We start from the raw sequence: 20,634 nt of genomic DNA on the forward strand, positions 1-20,634 counted from the left end.
GCCACTGCTTGCGTTGAGGAACCCATTCTTATCAGTTGGTTTTCTAAAATTCTTCACTGCTACCTTGTTTTGTTCATCAATATATAAAATTAAATCAAGAAACTCTATTTGTGTGGTAACTATTTTTGACGTAAATTTTAGATTATAATTATTGGTGTTGATGTGTTCTATAAACTCCTTACATAGTGTTTCACTTCCTCTCCAGATGATAATTACATCATCTATATACCGAAAATAACGTATTAGGTGGCTGTGATAAGGGTTATTTGTCCAAATGTGATTGTTCTCAAAATGATGCATGTAGAGATTGGCATACGATGGGGCAAATGTGGTCCCCATCGCAGTGCCCTGTATCTGTCTATAAAACTGTTTATCAAATGTGAAATAATTATGTGAAAGTATGAATTCAATGCCTGTTAAAATAAACTGAAGGTGTTGATGGGGTGAGAAGTCTTCAATAAGTATTTCTTTAATAGCCTTAATTCCCTGGTCGTGCGGTATACAAGTGTATAGCGACGATACGTCGCAGGATACCCACAGAAGGTCATTAGACCAATCTAACCCTTCAAATGTGTTGATTGTGTGGATTGTGTCCCTGAGGTACGCCTTGGTAGATTGTACTACAGGCTGTAAGTAATGATCTATGTATACAGATAAGTTGTTGGTTAGTGATCCAATCCCAGAAATTATGGGTCTACCTGGTGGAGATATTAGGGTTTTATGCACCTTGGGAAGGTGATAAAACGTGGGTATGGTGGGGTGGTTTTCTGTTAAGAAATTGAATTCATCATTATTAAGTATGTTGTTATTTTTTGCTTCTTTCAAAATAATATTGAGTTCCTTTTTAAATTTAAGGGTGGGATCAAAGTTTAATTTTTTATATGTGCTTTGATCATTTAATATATTGGAAGCCTCTTTAAGATAGTCTTCACTGTTCTGTATCACCACCCCACCACCCTTGTCCGCTGCCCTGATGATGATATTATGATTATTTTCTAAATCTTTGAGTGTTTTTCTTTCACTTGTTGTTAAATTATCATTATATTTATGTATCCAATTGTCTCCTTTCTTTTCCCAAAGTTTAGTGAGATCATCACATATTAGTTTATTAAAAGTATTTACAAATTGGCCTTGGGAAGTGTAGGGGTAAAAACTAGATTTACGTTTAAACTCACTGTGTTTGATACTTTCCTCGAGGTCATGTGTGCTGAGATCTAACAAATCTGATTGATTTTGGGTCAATGTATCAGTTAAAGTCACCCCCGTATCTAATTCATTGAGTGTCGCCAAAGCAGATTGGTCAGAATGGTCCAAGGTGATAGGCAATGTCGGTGTGATTCTGGGTGTGTTTTTTAAAAAATACCTTTTTAGGGTCAGGTTTCTAATATATTTTTGTATATCTATGTAAGTCTGGCCAATGACCAGCAGGAGAATTGGTTATCCAAAATTAACACACAGATTGAAAAGTATAAAAATGACTTGATATCATTTAAAAATAGAAAATTGGAGGCGGTCAAGTCAGATTACACCCAAGGTAAGGTATATAAGTGGCTCACTGGTACTAGGGAGATCCAACCAAAAAGAAGACAACGCGAAAGGCGTGTACGGTTTGATACGATATATACCAGTGGAGCAGAGTCCACGGATACTGAGAGAACATATGGTAATAGAGCATACACGTCTTCCAGTCCAGTAGACACTCTTGATCAATATAATGTACAATCCACCCCTCAACATTTTTTAGGGGTCACAACACGTTCACGGGGAGCAGACACTCTAGACCCCATATCAGGCGGGCGGGCACTAAGACACAGACCCCCAAGGAGGGGGAGACGAAGGATGCAATAATTAATCTAAGTTCCCATGTTCTGTCAGCTGATGAAGTACAACTGCTGAATAAAGGACTCTCATTTGTCCCCAGTACAATTACTACTGAATATGAACAGAAACTAGACATTCATAAGCTGAACAGAACATTGAAACTTAAGGAGTTTTTTCAAAATAATGAGAATGAGAATATCAAAACTCCCATTGAACGCAATTGTCACATACAAAGTACTTTTGAACCTGCAAATTGCAGTGCCAGCACTAAGACTTTCATACGCATGGTCTCTCAGGACCTAGACCAAGAAAGGGCACATACCACTTGGACACATAATCTCACTCCAGCAGAAAGAAAGGCTATCACTACATTACAAAAAGACACCTCCCTTGTCATTAGACCAGCGGACAAGGGAGGAGCCATTGTCCTCCTGGACTATGACCATTATAGAGAGGACATTACATCTCAACTTTCTGACATTACAACATATAACACCTTGGGGTCTGATCCAACAGTTGTTTTCAAAAAACAACTGGACGATCTGTTATGTATGGGATATGAACAGGGCTTTATCTCTGAACACATACTGAAATTTTGTACCACTGCCCATCCCAGGATACCCATACTATACACGATCCCGAAAGTGCATAAAAATGCAGAGAGACCTCCAGGACGCCCCATAGTGTCCGCTGTGAATTCCCTATGCCAACCGGTCTCGCAGTTTATTGATCTGCTGCTACAGCCGATTGTCAAGGGAACACGGTCCTTTCTGCTGGACACTAGCGAATTTATTAGATTGTTGGGGTCTGTTCACGTCCAACCGGGGGATATTTTGGTCACCATGGACGTGAACAGCCTCTACACAATCATTCCTCATATAGAAGGACAGGAGGCAGTTAAAGCACACCTAGTGAATAACCCCCTGTATGATCAATTTTTGCCTTAGCAAGAATTATTTCAGATTTGAGGACAAATTTTTTCTGCAAATAGCAGGTACAGCCATGGGGTCATCCATGGCCCCCTCATATGCGAACCTATTCATGTCCCACTTTGAGAATCTGCACCTATGGGGAAAATGTGACTCTTCTATCATTTTCTACCGTAGGTTCATAGATGATATTTTTTTGATCTGGAGAGGGGGCATGGATGAACTCCATGGCTGGTTTGATCTGTTTAATAACACACCAACCACGGTTCGGTTCAAAATGTGTGCCGATTTACACTCCATTAATTTTCTTGACCTTAAGGTGTATAAAACAGCACAGGGACTGGGGTGCACATTATTTAGCAAACCTACAGACAGGAATTCCCTGTTGAGATCAGATAGCTGTCATCCCCCAGCACTCCTAAAGGGTATATTAAAATCACAACTAATCAGGACAGTAAGGAACAACTCTGACCCTAGGAAGGGAGCCTCCCAGTTGTTGGAAATGGGCACAAAATTTGCTGAAAGAGGGTATAAGTCACAAGACATCAAATGTATGATGGAAGAAGTATCACAGTATACACAAACACAACTGTTAACAAAGAAACAGAGACAGAACACAGATGAAAAGCTCATAATGGCGACCACATTTTCTCCCAATACTAGAAAAGTGGGATCGATTCTAAGAACACATTGGCCGATTGTGGCATCTGACCCAAAGCTACGCTTTAGTAACCACCTTACACCCATGGTGGGATACAGGAGGGACACAAACCTGCGGGACCTACTGGTCAAAACGGACCCAAGGGCAAGCTACACATCCAAGACATATACCAACATCAAGGGATCGTACAGATGTCTGGGGTGCACCACCTGCAACGGTCTTATAAACACGAAGACGTTCCATCACCCACACACCAATCGACAATTCAATATTCGTCACTCTATCACCTGTACAACAACATTTGTCGTATATCTGTTGGTGTGTCCTTGTTCTCGCTTTTATGTCGGAAAGACGACGGGCACCCTCAGAGAAAGAATGGCAAATCACCGTCATGCTATCCGGGCAGCTTTGAAGTCTGGAGACTCAGACCAACCTGTGGCCAGGCATTGTGCACAATATAAACATCCGGTGGCATCCATAAGATATACACTCATCGATCATGTCCCCCCTTTGGATAGGGGTGGGGACAGGGGCAAAATACTCCTACAGCGGGAAGCCCAGTTGATGTACCGATTGGGCACGGTACACCCGGGTGGACTTAACACAACTCCCGATTTCAAAGCCTTATTGTAATGTGGCACTAAGGTGTGATACATTCTAAGGGTACGGTACCTAGACTACTATGACTCTATGAGTTCTGGGCTCGACCGATCCCACTAGAGGGGGTGGACCTGCCCAGGTATACTCATAGCACCAGGTATGGGGGACTTTTGCACTTCCATTTCCTGAGTGGAAGTCAGGTAGTGGTGCCTTGGAGTTACCATGCACTGCTTAACACACATAGCCATTCCATCATTACAGAGCTCACTGAAATAATTAAATATCTATGTAATATACAACGAATGCTTTTTTAAAAAAAAAATCATATGGAATGCACCAAATCAAGCAAAGATGTAAAGATCAAGTAAAGAAGTAATGAAATGATGATGTTCCTAGAACAGTAACAAGAGGCGGTAGAGTGATGCAATATGTGAAGAATATGTGAAATAATATCTTGAAGAAATATGGGAGTAATACATAATCACAGTCGGTTCTGTGACAAGAAGGACATGACACATCCTGGGAAATATAGAGCCATACCATCACCCAGAGGGACTTTTGCATTGAATACAGGAACCATAAATTATGTTTATTTTAATTAATAATTATTTCTTTTTTTATTTTTATTTCCCTTTGTTGGATCCTTATTGAAGCAGCAATATTCAATAAGGGATTAAGTGTGGAATGTGTGGTAACAGTGTTTTTAGCAAATTAAGGTTCATGGAGTGAATGACCTAGGTATAGCTATCTAGTCAAATATAACTGGGGGGATTCTATTATTGGGTGGCCTAGAGATAGAACTAGGAGTTCACAAAGCATAGAGTTCGTACATATAATTTATAATTATGTGATTAGGGATCTCCTACTCTTAAAATACCAAACATACAGTATCCCCCTGGAAAGTGTGTATACATGGCAATCCGGAGGAATGTGTCCACAGTATTTAGGTGTAATCTAGCAATCTTTGAAGGTATTCTTTTTACCCAAAATAAGTAAGGATGACACTTTAATGCAGCAATGTATAACTCCGAATTTTGGCTTAAATCTAAAACCACACGCTATTAAAGTAATCAATATATTCTCTTACTTTTTTGAGTTTTTATACACATAGATGTATGATTAAACATTACACTATTCAAAGTTCATAAGTTTATCACACGAATTTATTACACACAGTTTTTGAATAAGTCCTTCCAGTTTACGAGTGGGGCACGATTAATGTATATAGGTTGCCATGGCAACACACAAACAGTTGTGGGCTAACACGTATTTACGGCACATGTTCAGATGTTTCAGATCAATAGTATTTGCACTCACACATGTAGTGAATATGAAACACCCTGTGGACACGCTTTGTAATTTTTGATTTATTTCACATAATTCATTATATCAATATCGTCAACATTGGTAATAATATTTGTTTTCCGGAAGTGATGTTGTACACCACATCCGGTTCCTATCACCAGTGGAACGCAGTATGCGTTCCAATATCGGCAGTTTGGCGCTAAGGGGAAAAAAAAGGGGAATGGTTTTGAATGTTAATTGTAAGTATGACACTATTTATTTTGTGTTTTGTGTTTAATTCACTATGCTGATGAAGGAGGCAAGTCCTCCGAAAACGTTACATCAATAATGTAACTTTTGCTGTGAAAGACCTGAGAGTGCACTTTCTTTTGGCTGCTATTTGTTGTTTAAAGTTGCACCCAGGCAGTTTTCCACTTGTGGGCAAGATCTGGAATTTTGGATACCTATATATATATATATATATATATATATATATATATATATATACAAACATGGGATGCTGAATGGGTTAATGTAAGTTGCAGTTAGAGGGTAAATGCAGGGGTCTGTTGAGAACTGCTGTGAGTGTGACCTGATATTTGAATCAGTGTACTGCTATCTAAATCAGTGATTTTTAACCTTTTTTTTTGCCGTGGCACACTTTTTTACATTAAAAAATCCTGTGGCACACCACCATCTCAAAATTTTAAAAAAATCACACATTGTAGCCTAATACAGCATATATATATATATATATATATATATATATATATATATATATATATACACATACACACAAACACACACATACTGTATGTATTGTGCTGTTATGCCATGCCTCCTACAAACTACCCCTGCACTGGGAGTAAAAAACAAGCAAAGTTTAAAAAATATGTCAGTCTGCCATGGCACACCTGAGGATCTCTCACGGCACACTAGTTGAAAAACACTGATCTAAATGATTCATTGGACTTACTATAGTTAACAGTACACTGAGTCGTTTGCAAACAGTTCACTTCTTTTGAATCAGTGAACTGTTAACAGACTGATTCATTGCAAACGAGTTAGCTAACAGTACACTGATTCAACAACACTGGTAATACGATCCTAGAGTGAGATTCTGCTGTGTGATTCATTGCAAAGGAGGAGTTAGCAGAAGCAGAACTCACTCTAGGATCGTATTACCAGTGCTGCTGCAGACTCAGGAAGTGAACTGTTTGCAAACAAATCAGTTCAGTCTGGTGAACTGATTCATACAGTTCACTGAAAAGAACCAGTTCAAATGAACGATTCGTTCATGAACTGGACATTACTACTAATGATCCCAATATAGAATCCTGCCTCTCATAATACGAATCCGCCCAGGCTCTCGGTTCACCCCTGAGGTACGAGATCACAGTCAGTACTCTAACCCTCTCTGAGGGATAAGTTCTGGGTTTGAGCTCAAATAATAACAAGCAGGAGTTTTTGAATTCTCTGAATTGAGAACGAGTTCCAGTGAACTTTTCAGGGGCTGAAACCGAGGGTTCTGGGTGTGTCTCTGTTTGACTAGGTTTTACTGAGAGAACTTCTCTGAGACAGGCTTTAAGTGCCTGGTTCTCAACTTGTAGTTCTTGAAAGGAGTTGCTAATGTAATCCATTCTATCTGACAGAGCCTGGATACGATTTGCCATAGTATCCTGATCCATGTCAACCTCTAAGTAGTACGTCAAATTTCACAAGTGCAGAAATTTAATAGGAATTTATATATAGCTATTCCTCACTTTCTTTATGGCTGGCGAATTATGTAAAGTACTACTTATTTATATGTATTTCTTAGAAAATATTAGTTCAGTTCTTAATTCTACGGTATAGGTTTAGCAGAAACACCTTTGTATTCAAAATAGTGGTAGTGTGTCACTGTGATAACAATAACGAGTTTTCCTCAGTTACCACATTGACTTAATCTATGCCAAAGCGAAGCAGTAAGATTAATTAAGAATAACTTTACTAAAATCAACTTGGCAAAATTAAATGTGTTACCGTTATCAGAAGGGATGTGCTCAAGCTGGTACCGGAGTCTGATAGCTCACACTGCAACCGGAGAAGCCGGGAGTGAGAAAGGCTGTTCAGGTTGCTCTGCACATCCGTAGCTGATGACGTCAGAGTGGAGCACACGATCTCTCAGGATGCAAGGAGAGAGACAGCTGTAACTTCAGAGTAGTAAACTGGAAACTTCAGAAGGTCTGAAAACAGGCAACAGGAAATGTAGGAAAGTAATTCCTCAGAGCTAGCAAGGATAAGAATCCGTAGCAGATTTGCTACAACACTCAATTCGCCAGCATAGGTAAATAGGAGGTGGGTCCTTAAATAGTAAGAGGAAGTAAAATCCTTAAAGGGACAGCATACAACTCGGACAGTCCTCACACTAGAGATAATAAAGCTCCACTTAGGTGAAGCAAAAGACCGTCAGAAGAAATACTATGATCATCATCATTCACCAACGCCTCCCTACAAAATTGGTGATTTAGTGTTGCTCTCCACCAAACATTTGAAGCTCCAACTCCCCAGCAAGAAATTGGCTAATCAATACATTGGACCATACTCCATCATTTCCATAGTGAATCCGAATGCTGTAAAGTTGAAATTACCCGTTGATTGTAGGTTACACCCCATATTCCACGTATCCCTGCTGAAACCTTATGATTCCGTTTCTCAATCAACCCCTCTCCCTCCTATTTTGCTTAAGGACGGCCCGGAGTATGAAGTAGAGCGCATCCTTGATTCCCGGGTACGAAGGGGTACTCTCCAGTATTTGGTTAAGTGGAAAGATTATGGTGTGGAGGAGAATTCCTGGGTTTCTCACTTGGACGTTCATGCACCTTCTCTTCAGACTGCTTTCCACAGACGCTACCCAGATAAACCTTCTTGAGTAGGAGTTTGGGGGTCCTTGAAGGGGGGGGTATGTGATATACCTTTAAGGCATATCCCTTGCTTAACCTCTAACCCTTTATAAGGCTTCCTGTTCCTGCAATTCATTGCCTGAATATTGAAGGACATATGCACCGCAGTTAACCTGAACTCACTTTTCTCTGGTTTCACTGTTGTGACTAAAGCAATCTCCTACGTTTTGCAGCTAAGCTCTATTTGATACTAATTAAGCAATATTGTATCTTATTTCTATTACCAGTACTTTGGACAACATACCCACGGACTTTTGTCAGGAATTATCCATTCAAGTTACCTTTGCGCTGACAGGAGTCAGCTGCCTGCAAATCTTTCACTGAGGACACGGCATCCACAGGACCGGAAGTGAGTCACGCACACACCCGCTGCAGCGCTAACAACGAACGCTTCGAGGTGGTCAGGTACCAATGTGTTTTTCACTTAAAGCCTTCTCTAAGCTATACAGATTGGGATGCATACCGTGAATTGTACTATCTTATGTACCTGTAGCCACTCTACATTACTGAATCTATACTAAGACTCCACTACCTAAAATACCTGTTAATCCTTGGTACAGCTCAACCCCGGATTCCTTCCTGTTACTGAGTGATTCTGTGAGTGTATGTATTGATCGGGTGTGTAGACAGAAGGAAACTACAAAACACAGACTTTTCTTTCTCACTTGTGTATCGAACCTTACTCCTCTGAAACCGTTCTAGCTAAGAATCTCCTTACTATTCTGCTGATCGCAGAATCAGACTCCACTGTGAGTCACAAGCTTATGCATTATCACTGCATTATCACTGCTCAGCTGTTTTCTACTACTTACCATAAAACTCGCTCACTGTTTTGTTACCTAGAGTAGTTAGTGACTCTTGGGTTCCATTTACAAGAGCAACAAACTCATTTATTCAGAAATATTGTATTGAATATATTATATTTGTTACAAACGCAGGTGAACGTAACCGTAATAGCAAGCATTCACAGAACCAACACTTAAGGTACCGCTCTCGTATGTATACACAGATCGATCCTATTCTCTTTGAGTAAGATTGTCTGCATACAAGAGTTTCCCCCTAGTGCACTATTTTTTACTTTACCACAATTGGAAATTATTTACTATTAGCTTTATATTTTTAAACAACTTATTGTTTTTTATCGATTGTTGCCTTATTAATAGCCACTTATAACCTATTATACTGGACGTCCAGGTATCTTATAGATATCATTTAGTTTTTTTGTATTAATTATCTGTGATTTTAACTCTTATCCTAACCATTGTTATATTCATTTACGATTACGTCTGCCGATCCTTGGCCATATGTAAATTAACCTACCACTCTTTTGTAATCTGCTTATTATCGAGCTAATCTCTAGAGCCTGAGGCCTAGATTTAGAGTTTGGCGGTAGCCGTGAAAACCAGCGTTAGAGACTCCTAACGCTGGTTTTAGGCTACCGCCGGTATTTGGAGTCAGTCAGGAAAGGGTCTAACGCTCACTTTTCAGCCGCGACTTTTCCATACCGCAGATCCCCTTACGTCATTTGCGTATCCTATCTTTTCAATGGGATCTTTCTAACTCCGGTATTTAGAGTCGTGGCTGAAGTGAGCGTTAGAAATCTAACGACAAAACTCCAGCCGCAGAAAAAAGTCAGGAGTTAAGAGCTTTCTGGGCTAACGCCGGTTCATAAAGCTCTTAACTACTGTACTCTAAAGTACACTAACACCCATAAACTACCTATGTACCCCTAAACCGAGGTCCCCCCACATCGCCGCAACTCGATTACATTTTTTTAACCCCTAATCTGCCGACCGCCACCTACGTTATACTTATGTACCCCTAATCTGCTGCCCCTAACACCGCCGACCCCTATATTATATTTATTAACCCCTAACCTGCCCCCCATGACGTCTGCCGACTGGAGCTCACCGCTATTCTAATAAATGGATTAACCCCTAAAGCTAAGTCTAACCCTAACACTAACACCCCCCTAAGTTAAATATAATTTAAATCTAACGAAATTAATTAACTCTTATTAAATAAATTATTCCTATTTAAAGCTAAATACTTACCTGTAAAATAAATCCTAATATAGCTACAATATAAATTATAATTATATTATAGCTATTTTAGGATTTATATTTATTTTACAGGTAACTTTGTATTTATTTTAACCAGGTACAATAGCTATTAAATAGTTAAGAACTATTTAATAGCTAAAATAGTTAAAATAATTACAAAATTACCTGTAAAATAAATCCTAACCTAAGTTACAATTAAACCTAACACTAGCCTATCAATAAATTAATTAAATAAAATACCTACAATTATCTACAATTAAACCTAACACTACACTATCAATAAATTAATTAAATACAATTCCTACAAATAAATACAATTAAATAAACTAACTAAAGTACAAAAAATAAAAAAGAACTAAGTTACAAAAAATAAAAAAATATTTACAAACATTAGAAAAATATTACAACAATTTTAAACTAATTACACCTACTCTAAGCCCCCTAATAAAATATCAAAGCCCCCCAAAATAAAAAAATGCCCTACCCTATTCTAAATTACAAAAGTTCAAAGCTCTTTTACCTTACCAGCCCTGAACAGGGCCCTTTGCGGGGCATGCCCCAAGAAATTCAGCTCTTTTGCCTGTAAAAAAACACATACAATACCCCCCCAACATTACAACCCACCACCCACATACCCCTAATCTAACCCAAACCCCCTTTAAATAAATCTAACACTAAGCCCCTGAAGATCTTCCTACCTTATCTTCACCTCGCCGGGTATCACACCGATCGGTCCTGGCTCCAAAATCTTCATCCAACCCAAGCGGGGGCTAGACATCCATCATCCGACGGCTGAAGAAGTCCAGAAGAGGGTCCAAAGTCTTCATCCTATCCGGGAAGAAGAGTAGATCCAGACCGGCAACCATCTACTTCCAAGCGGCATCTTCTATCTTCATCTGATGAGGACCGGCTCCATCGTGAAGACCTCCATCGCGGACCCATCTTCTTCCGACGACGTCCAACTGAAGAATGACGGTTCCTTTAAGGGACGTCATCCAAGATGGCGTCCCTCAAATTCCGATTGGCTGATAGGATTCTAGCAGCCAATCGGAATTAAGGTAGGAAAATTCTTATTGGCTGATGGAATCAGCCAATCAGAATCAAGTTCAATCCGATTGGCTGATCCGATCAGCCAATCAGATTGAGCTCGCATTCTATTGGCTGTTCCGAACAGCCAATAGAATGCGAGCTCAATCTGATTGGAAGAAGATGGGTCCGCGATGGAGGTCTTCACGATGGAGCCGGTCCTCATCGGATGAAGATAGAAGATGCCGATTGGAAGAAGATGGTTGCCGGTCCGGATCTACTCTTCTTCCCGGATAGGATGAAGACTTTGGACCCTCTTCTGGACTTCTTCAGCCGTCAGATGATGGATGTCTAGCCCCCGCTTGGGTTGGATGAAGATTTTGGAGCCAGGACCGATCGGTGTGATACCCGGGGAGGTGAAGATAAGGTAGGAAGATCTTCAGGGGCTTAGTGTTAGATTTATTTAAATCTTCATCCAACCCAAGCGGGGGCTAGACATCCATCATCCGACGGCTGAAGAAGTCCAGAAGAGGGTCCAAAGTCTTCATCCTATCCGGGAAGAAGAGTAGATCCGGACCGGCAACCATCTTCTTCCAAGCGGCATCTTCTATCTTCATCCGATGAGGACCGGCTCCATCGTGAAGACCTCCATCGCGGACCCATCTTCTTCCAATCAGATTGAGCTCGCATTCTATTGGCTGTTCGGAACAGCCAATAGAATGCGAGCTCAATCTGATTGGCTGATCGGATCAGCCAATCGGATTGAACTTGATTCTGATTGGCTGATTCCATCAGCCAATCAGAATTTTCCTACCTTAATTCCGATTGGCTGCTAGAATCCTATCAGCCAATCGGAATTTGAGGGACGCCATCTTGGATGACGTCCCTTAAAGGAACCGTCATTCTTCAGTTGGACGTCGTCGGAAGAAGATGGGTCCGCGATGGAGGTCTTCACGATGGAGCCGGTCCTCATCAGATGAAGATAGCAGATGCCGCTTGGAAGAAGATGGTTGCCGGTCCAGATCTACTCTTCTTCCCGGATAGGATGAAGACTTTGGACCCTCTTCTGGACTTCTTCAGCCGTCGGATGATGGATGTCTAGCCCCCGCTTGGGTTGGATGAAGATTTTGGAGCCAGGACCGATCGGTGTGATACCCGGCGAGGTGAAGATAAGGTAGGAAGATCTTCAGGGGCTTAGTGTTAGATTTATTTAAAGGGGGTTTGGGTTAGATTAGGGGTATGTGGGTGGTGGGTTGTAATGTTGGGGGGGTATTGTATGTGTTTTTTTACAGGCAAAAGAGCTGAATTTCTTGGGGCATGCCCCGCAAAGGGCCCTGTTCAGGGCTGGTAAGGTTAAAGAGCTTTGAACTTTTGTAATTTAGAATAGGGTAGGGCATTTTTTTATTTTGGGGGGCTTTGATATTTTATTAGGGGGCTTAGAGTAGGTGTAATTAGTTTAAAATTGTTGTAATATTTTTCTAATGTTTGTAAATATTTTTTTATTTTTTGTAACTTAGTTCTTTTTTATTTTTTGTACTTTAGTTAGTTTATTTAATTGTATTTATTTGTAGGAATTGTATTTAATTAATTTATTGATAGTGTAGTGTTAGGTTTAATTGTAACTTAGGTTAGGATTTATTTTACAGGTAATTTTGTAATTATTTTAACTATTTTAGCTATTAAATAGTTCTTAACTATTTAATAGCTATTGTACCTGGTTAAAATAAATACAAAGTTACCTGTAAAATAAATATAAATCCTAAAATAGCTATAATATAATTATAATTTATATTGTAGCTATATTAGGATTTATTTTACAGGTAAGTATTTAGCTTTAAATAGGAATAATTTATTTAATAAGAGTTAATTAATTTCGTTAGATTTAAATTATATTTAACTTAGGGGGGTGTTAGTGTTAGGGTTAGACTTAGCTTTAGGGGTTAATACATTTATTAGAATAGCGGTGAGCTCCAGTCGGCAGATTAGGGGTTAATGTTTGAAGTTAGGTGTCGGCGATGTTAGGGAGGGAAGATTAGGGGTTAATACTATTTATTATAGGGTTAGTGAGGCGGATTAGGGGTTAATAACTTTATTATAATAGCGGTGCGGTCAGCAGATTAGGGGTTAATAAGTGTAGGCAGGTGGAGGCGACATTGTGGGGGGCAGATTAGGGGTTAATAAATATAATATAGGGGTCGTCGGTGTTAGGGACAGCAGATTAGGGGTACATAGGGATAATGTAAGTAGCGGCGGTTTACGGAGCAGCAGATTAGGGGTTAATAATAATATGCAGGGGTCAGCGATAGCGGGGGCGGCAGAATAGGGGTTAATAAGTGTAAGGTTAGAGGTGTTTAGACTCGGGGTACATGTTAGAGTGTTAGGTGCAGACGTAGGAAGTGTTTCCCCATAGCAAACAATGGGGCTGCGTTAGGAGCTGAACGCGGCTTTTTTGCAGGTGTTAGGTTTTTTTTCAGCTCAAACAGCCCCATTGTTTCCTATGGGGGAATCGTGCACGAGCACGTTTTTGAAGCTGGCCGCGTCCGTAAGCAACTCTGGTATCGAGAGTTGAAGTTGCGTTAAATATGCTATACCTTTTTTGGAGCCTAACGCAGCCATTCTGTGGACTCTCAATACCAGAGTTATTTAAAAGGTGCGGCCAGAAAAAAGCCAGCGTTAGCTACGCGGGTCGTTACCGACAAAACTCTAAATCTAGCCGTGAGTTATTTATATATATTACTTGTTTCTTGTATAATTCATCGGTATCGACCGTATTATTTATAGTATTTATGTCTACTACCCATATCTTTTTATTATTACATTTTTATATATATCATCTTTTGTCTCACTGCTATTGAGATATTTAGTCTCATTATTTATCCAGAATTCTCTACACATTATAAGTTATTACCCTTGCTCTAGCGCCAGTACTATTTCCTTTGCATCTGTTAACTTGCTCTTTGGGGTTTATTGAGAGAGGGACCCCCCCATGTACTCGGCTTGGGGTAGGTATCAGCGCCAATTCACACACTTCTATATATAGACATTCTACCAATACCAAAGATTGTGGTGACCATTGGTGTAAGGTGGAAGGGTAATACCTACACTACAATAATATTACCCTTGCTAGCTAACTAGTAATATCCTTCACTGTTGGAATATTAGAAGTGTGGTGCACAACTACAATTAATGGCCTTCTTATTACCAAAAAGCAATGGCAAAGCCATGCATGTCTGCTATTTCTGAACAAAGGAGATCCCAGATAAGCTTTTCTTCTTAAATGGAAAGAGTCCGCAGCTGCATTCATTTCTTTTGGGAACTAAGAACCTGGCCACCAGAAGGAGGCAAAGACAACCCAGCCAAAGGCTTAAATACCTCTCCCACTCCCCTCATCCCCTAGTCATTCTTTGACTTTCGTCCCAGGAGGTTGGCAGAGACGTGTCAGAATTTTTATTTTTTGTATTTGTCTCTTATGGAGGGTAGTAATCTTCGGCATGGGACAGGAGTTTTAAGTAGTCCTGTCAGTCTCTCAGTGAGGGCTTGGATGAAAGTCCGGAGATGCAGGGAGAGTCTCTCTGCGAAACCATCCCGACTCATATTAACAGCTCCTCAAGCAATCAGTGTTGTCGAACTTCGCTCCGCTGCCTGCTTTCTTCTCTCAAGTCCATGGAGGAGGCGATGCCATTTTTCGTCACACTTGAAAGGCCGTGTTCCTGTTCCACGGCGTAGATTCCGTAAGATCATTTAACTTTACTTTGTTGTCAATGTACTGTAATGTGAATGTATTCCCGAGAGGCTACCACACCTTTGCGGGTCTAATTATATGACATAAGGTTCTCAGTGAGTCTCTGTTAGTATCTTGGAATTGATGGTTAATATCTCCTGAGGGGAGTTATTGAACAGTGGGGTTTATAATCATGTTTGTTATGTGATTCAACCTGCTTATGTGTGATTTTTATGGGCTCAAGGTTGGAACTTTGAGGCCTTTGGAAGTGACGTGGCCTTTTGGTTGGGCACGCTTTTTTGGACTGTACGGTTCACCTTGTGTTCGGGCGCGGTTACGCTCCGTTCCCCATTTCCGCATTCCTGACCGTGTGGCGTAGGAGATATTCTAGTCCGCAGGGGTCTGGTCATAGGAGGTTGTGAGTGCCCCAGCCATTGTGGGTGTCAGGTGCCATTTTTGTTTTTGTTATGCAGGATTCTGATGCTGAGACTGTACTCATTTCAGATTCAGTTACGGAGAATTCTGATACCGAGACAATTTTAATTTCAGATTTTGTGTCTGGTGATGACTCCGGTTTGGCCTTGTTGACACATGTCGACCAGTTTTGTTCCGTATGCCATATGAGAGCGCCTGGTTCCTCAGGCTCGGGGAATCAGGGGACTGCTGAGCCATCTGTCTCTGGGGGCCCCGTCCTCCAATAGGCGAGTTCCCTACCAATTCATACTTCTACACATGCAGGTAACCCAGTTTTTAGTTCCTCCATGCGGGGTGGCGTGTTCCCCCCGGAGGTTGCAGCACATTTTCACTTCCAGATATTGTTAGCGATGGTCTGTCTGCAGAGTCCAGATGTTCATTTGAGATTGTGCTTGTGCCCTATTGTCCCGGGTCTTCCGCCTTGGGGTGGGCCTCTACAGTTCCCCACAGGGGTAGCTGTTCCGGAGAGTTGTGCCCTTCGTTACAGGATTGCGCGCCTTAGCGTGTTGCTTAGACATCTTTTTCAGTTATTGAATGACCCTATCGTTAACAGATATGGGGTCTTTCAGTCTGATCAGGCGAATGGTGCACCTCATTAGACATGTGGCGTTATCTCCTGTTTGTCGTTTCTTTGAGATCTTTCCCAGTTTTTTGTAAGATAGGGCTCTGTTTGGCTGGTCCTGCAGGCAGGCCTGTGTCTTTTGGGCGTTAACCTTAGGGTTGCCTTATATTTTATTTTGTATCCGATGGGATGTCTTTTATTTGTGTTTGCTTCCTTCGGGAACCATCTGGGATCGATACTACTTTTTACTTCTTCAGAAGTTGTTTGGACATGTTAGTCCTATGTTTAATAATGTCTGTTTTCCTTTTTCCCCTATGTGGGAGAATTTATGCAGCTTGCTGGTTAGGACCCTGAGTACAGGCTGGTCCTGTCGGGTTCGTTTGGTTTTGTGGCTGTTCAGATACATGGCGCAGTTTCTGCTGGATCGGTATTAGCTCTGAGTTCTCAAGTTATCATTGTTTTTTATGTTCAACTAAGCATTCGAGAGGACCTGTGGGTTCACAAGGCGGGAAAGGATTGTTGCAGTCCTTATAGCCTTCAGTCATGGATGACTGGGCAGGGGAGTGTTCCGCTGTGTGACTTTCATCAGAACCTGGAGTTCCTCCTCCACGTGGGGGGGCTGGCGTGCGTAGTGCCCCGTTGCCACTGCTTGAGTGGTTTGGCCTTCAGTTTTTAGGCTCCTGGATGGTCCTATGGGGCTTGATCAAACAGCTTGGATAGCTGTCCAGCTTGCAGAAGGTTTTATGTTTTGAAATCTATTGCAGCTTTTGGCACCTTTAAAGGGGTGCGTGTCAGCTGTTTCTAGTGTTTCTAGATATGGCTCTTACTCTAGGCCGCGTAAGGTCTGTCTGAGTTATGAGACCTTGGGTCTTTTTCCATTGTCCCGGGTGAGTTAGATCTCCTTTTGGGGATCTGTGTTCCAGACGTTGGTTGATCCTGGTGGGGACTTGTTTAGCTCGGTTTTTCCCGGAGCTGGGAAGGTTTAGCACCTTTTCTCTCCCCTGTGTCCTCTGCCTGTGTGGAGGTGATGGGGAGACTAGCCCTGCTAGTAGGGTTTTGGGAACTTCAAGGTATCCCCTCTGTTGTCCTGTGGCCTGTGAAGTTTCTTATTGACTTCTAGCTTTGCTCCTTGGAGAGTTGAACTTTATCTAGGGGTGGTTCCTTCATTTGGTCAGAGCTTTCAAGTTCTCTGCGCTGTCTGCATTTTCTGGATATGCTCCATCCTTTTTTGCTCTGGCTTTTTGGCCAGTCAGGGTGTTTAGTTCCAGGGTATAGTTGCCTTAACTATTAGGTACTCAGACCTGTTTTTTCTTCCTGAGTATTCTTCTTTCGGGGGCTTTGTTCCTGTCCCAGTTTTGGGTTGTTTGGATCTCAGGGCTGGTCGGGATGTTCCACGGTGGTGGAAACTGGGGCTATGTCCTTGCTCCATCTACCTGAGTAGTATTTTTTACTCCTTGCCACAGAGTAACCCATGTCATCTGGGGTTCCCTGGGTGGCTTGCGCCTCAAGTATGGAGGGTTCCTACCCAGCTGCTGGCGCTGGATTCCGGTCTTCTGGTGCGCCTTAGGGTTGCATTCCCCTGTTAGTTTGCCAGGGTACCCATGGTTTCTCTGCTCTGCAGGCGAATAGGTTGGCTGTGCCTATGTTGGGTGAACTACTTGTGTGGGGGTCCTTTCTAGGACATTTGCGGGGGATTTTTTCTTCCCGTTTAGCCCGGTGGCTTCGGGCCTGGAGGACAGTTGTTGCCCTTCTGGCCTCTTCCCTTTTTCTTAAGGGATATTCTCTTCTGGGGAGACAGAGTCCTTACTAGGGGCTTCTCCTGGTCGGGAAGTGGAAGCTGGACTTGGTTCCACCTGGAATTTTGCTGGTTCCATGTCAGACTGTGGGGCCTTGTTTTGATAGATCCTTGTGTCTATGGCCTTGTCTGTTTTCAGAGTTGTGTACTCTGAGGGGATGGCTTTGCCATCTTTACGCTCGTTCCTGTACCAGTTTCGGGATCTTTGTTCCCTTGTATTGGTGGTCCAGCTGTGTCTTCAGGTCAGGATGCCTGAGCGGTCTATGGGTCACGGTATCCTTTGGGATGTGTGAGCTTGCTGTATCTATTCTGATAGCTCAGTCTGCTTGGAGATGGATTTTTCCTTTCTCTTTGCTCCTTTGACAGGAGACGGTTTCCTCTTCCTTTGGGTTCTGAGGGTAGTTCTCCTTCTCGGAGGGCCTTGAGGGTCTCTGATCTGGGCCCACTCTTGGAGGTGCTGTTTTTTGACTTGAGGGACTTTTCGGCTCCTCGGTCCTCCTTGGCCTTGTTCCCTTTGGGGTTTTCAGCTGGTTTACTCTTCATTTTTGAGGGGTGAGTGGTGGGGGACCATCTGTTGGGTGACGGTGTCTCTTGGTGGGCTGTTGGCTCAGTCGAGTCCTTTTGCTTTCTCTAATTTGGCTCTGGACTGGCTGCGAGTCAGTGTCACTGGGGCTTTTACTTTGGAATTTTTTTTTCTCGGCTTCGGATAAAGCAGGATTTTTTATTGGGTAGAGGTTCAGGCCTGGTGCCCTCAGTGTGGGCCTCCAATTGTACCCTCTCGTCTTGGCATTCAGTGTCCTCTATAGCTTGGGTATTGTTTTCCCAAAAGTAATGAATGCAGTTGTGGACTCTTTCCATTTAAGAAGAAAAATATAAATTATGCTTACCTGATAATTTCCTTTTCTTCTGATGGAAAGAGTCCACAGCTCCCCACCCGTCTTTTTATGTGGGGCGTCCTTATTGTTCTTCTGGCACCTTTCTTCTTCTTTTTCTTTCTTTTCTACTGTTCCTTGTTCCTCGGCAGAATGACTGGGGGATGAGGGGAATAGGAGGAGTATTTAAGCCTTTGGCTGGGTTGTCTTTGCCTCCTCCTGGTGGCCAGGTTCTTAATTCCCAAAAGTAATGAGTGCAGCTGTGGACTCTTTCCATCAGAAGAAAAGGAAATTATCAGGTAAGCATAATTTATGTTTTTTGCAACCTTTTTTTTTATTTTTATTTATAACCAACAAATGATACAGTAATAAGTTACAAATCAAAAACAAACCACACAGGATGTGATAAGATAATATAGGATTGATGAGGCAACAAGGTATAACAACATACTCCATCAGACGTAGTAGAATACAACATTCACGATTGTATTGAGATCTGTAAAAGACTTATATGGATTAGAGAACTTTCTAGCAGATGTACTTACTTGTACTACAATGTTGGGATTTTATTTTTATGTAAACTAACACAACCAAACTAAACATTGGTAAACCAAAAACAAAATAAAACTGAGAGCTAGTACACTCTCCCAATGGAATATGTGCCACCCTGCAAAATGAATGTGGATACCCACATTGATTAAGATTGACCAATTTGCAATAATGTGTCAGTACCTTGGGAGTAATAAGTAGCATCAATGTTAATAAGCCTTACAAAGAGGGGTCTGAATTAAGCTGACAGTTTCAGTACGGAGGATCACTATAAAAGACTACTCATATGGGGACATGATTCTAGGTAGGAAGGCTTATGTTAAAGTAATAGGGGCATTTAAAGGAGGTATGGTGATTCATGTATAAGTATTGCGCATTTACTTTTATTCCAGACTGTAAAATGAGAAATTCAGCATGACTTTTTGAGATATCACTGTATGAAGTTCTTCTCTATACATGGATTAAGAGGGGGAATCAGTGTGATATATATTACCTAATAGTTAAAGTTATATATTTATAAGGGATGGTATTGTATAGATACAGAAATGTTGCAGGGTGGAACATGCGGTATAGATGTGCCTGAATTTGTGATGGGGCGATAGGGGATTAATGCACAATTCCCATTATCAATGATGGAAAGATTGCCGCATTGAGGATAGACCCATGAGTGCCAAGTGACAACCCTCAAATGCAACGAATATATTAAAAGGGGCACACATCTGCTATAGGTATGATTGGTATATGCAAGGCACTTCAATTTTATAAACTAACAAGACTAAACTAAACCTCTTTAAACATAAACAAAATAAAACAAAACCAACGTCCGTACATTCTCCTATAGGAATAAGTGTCACGCTGTAAGATAAATATGTATGAGGGCCCTTGAAGTGTTAAATATTATAAGTTTTGTTGCAGCTTACAAAGTAGGGTCTGTACAAAACTGACAATTAGAAAGTATTAGATATTCTGGGTAACCAATCTTTGGGATATATCATGCTGGTTGTCATGGAAGCTCTACTGTTGCTAGGCTCCTGAGTAGGCCCAGTGAGTTGTAATCTGGATCTACTGTCTCCCAAAGCGTTATAGCAGTCCTGCAAGATCGGGTTCTATGCAGATTTTCTGGTGCATTTCTGCAATTGACTATTAGAGTTTACATCAGAAATTCAGCATTGTGAGATCTATTGTAGCACACTTAAGTAAAATGATATATATAACAAAAAGGCAATACTTAGTCTCCGTGTTAACTAAAGACACAGAGACACGCAGTAACGGGGCTGGGTGGGTTAATCCAACTGATGAGTTCATCCAATTCCAATACGAGCTAGGAGTAAGCAA

The 20,634-nt window shown here is 41.4% G+C and overlaps 1 protein-coding gene across 2 annotated transcripts in view; it reads left to right on the top strand.

Annotated features, from left to right (window-relative positions):
* The first annotated feature begins 8,523 nt into the window (after positions 1-8,523).
* Positions 8,524-20,634, top strand: part of TCIRG1 (T cell immune regulator 1, ATPase H+ transporting V0 subunit a3) — a 165,708-nt gene continuing 153,597 nt past the window's right edge. The window contains exon 1 of one of the 2 annotated variants that reach the window (XM_053692360.1): positions 8,524-8,642. The gene's annotated coding sequence lies outside the window, so the exon portion shown is untranslated. The remainder of the gene's footprint in view (positions 8,643-20,634) is intronic. The other variant, XM_053692357.1, reaches the window with a different exon arrangement.

Source organism: Bombina bombina, chromosome 9 (assembly GCF_027579735.1).
Source record: "Bombina bombina isolate aBomBom1 chromosome 9, aBomBom1.pri, whole genome shotgun sequence".
NCBI lineage: Eukaryota > Metazoa > Chordata > Amphibia > Anura > Bombinatoridae > Bombina > Bombina bombina.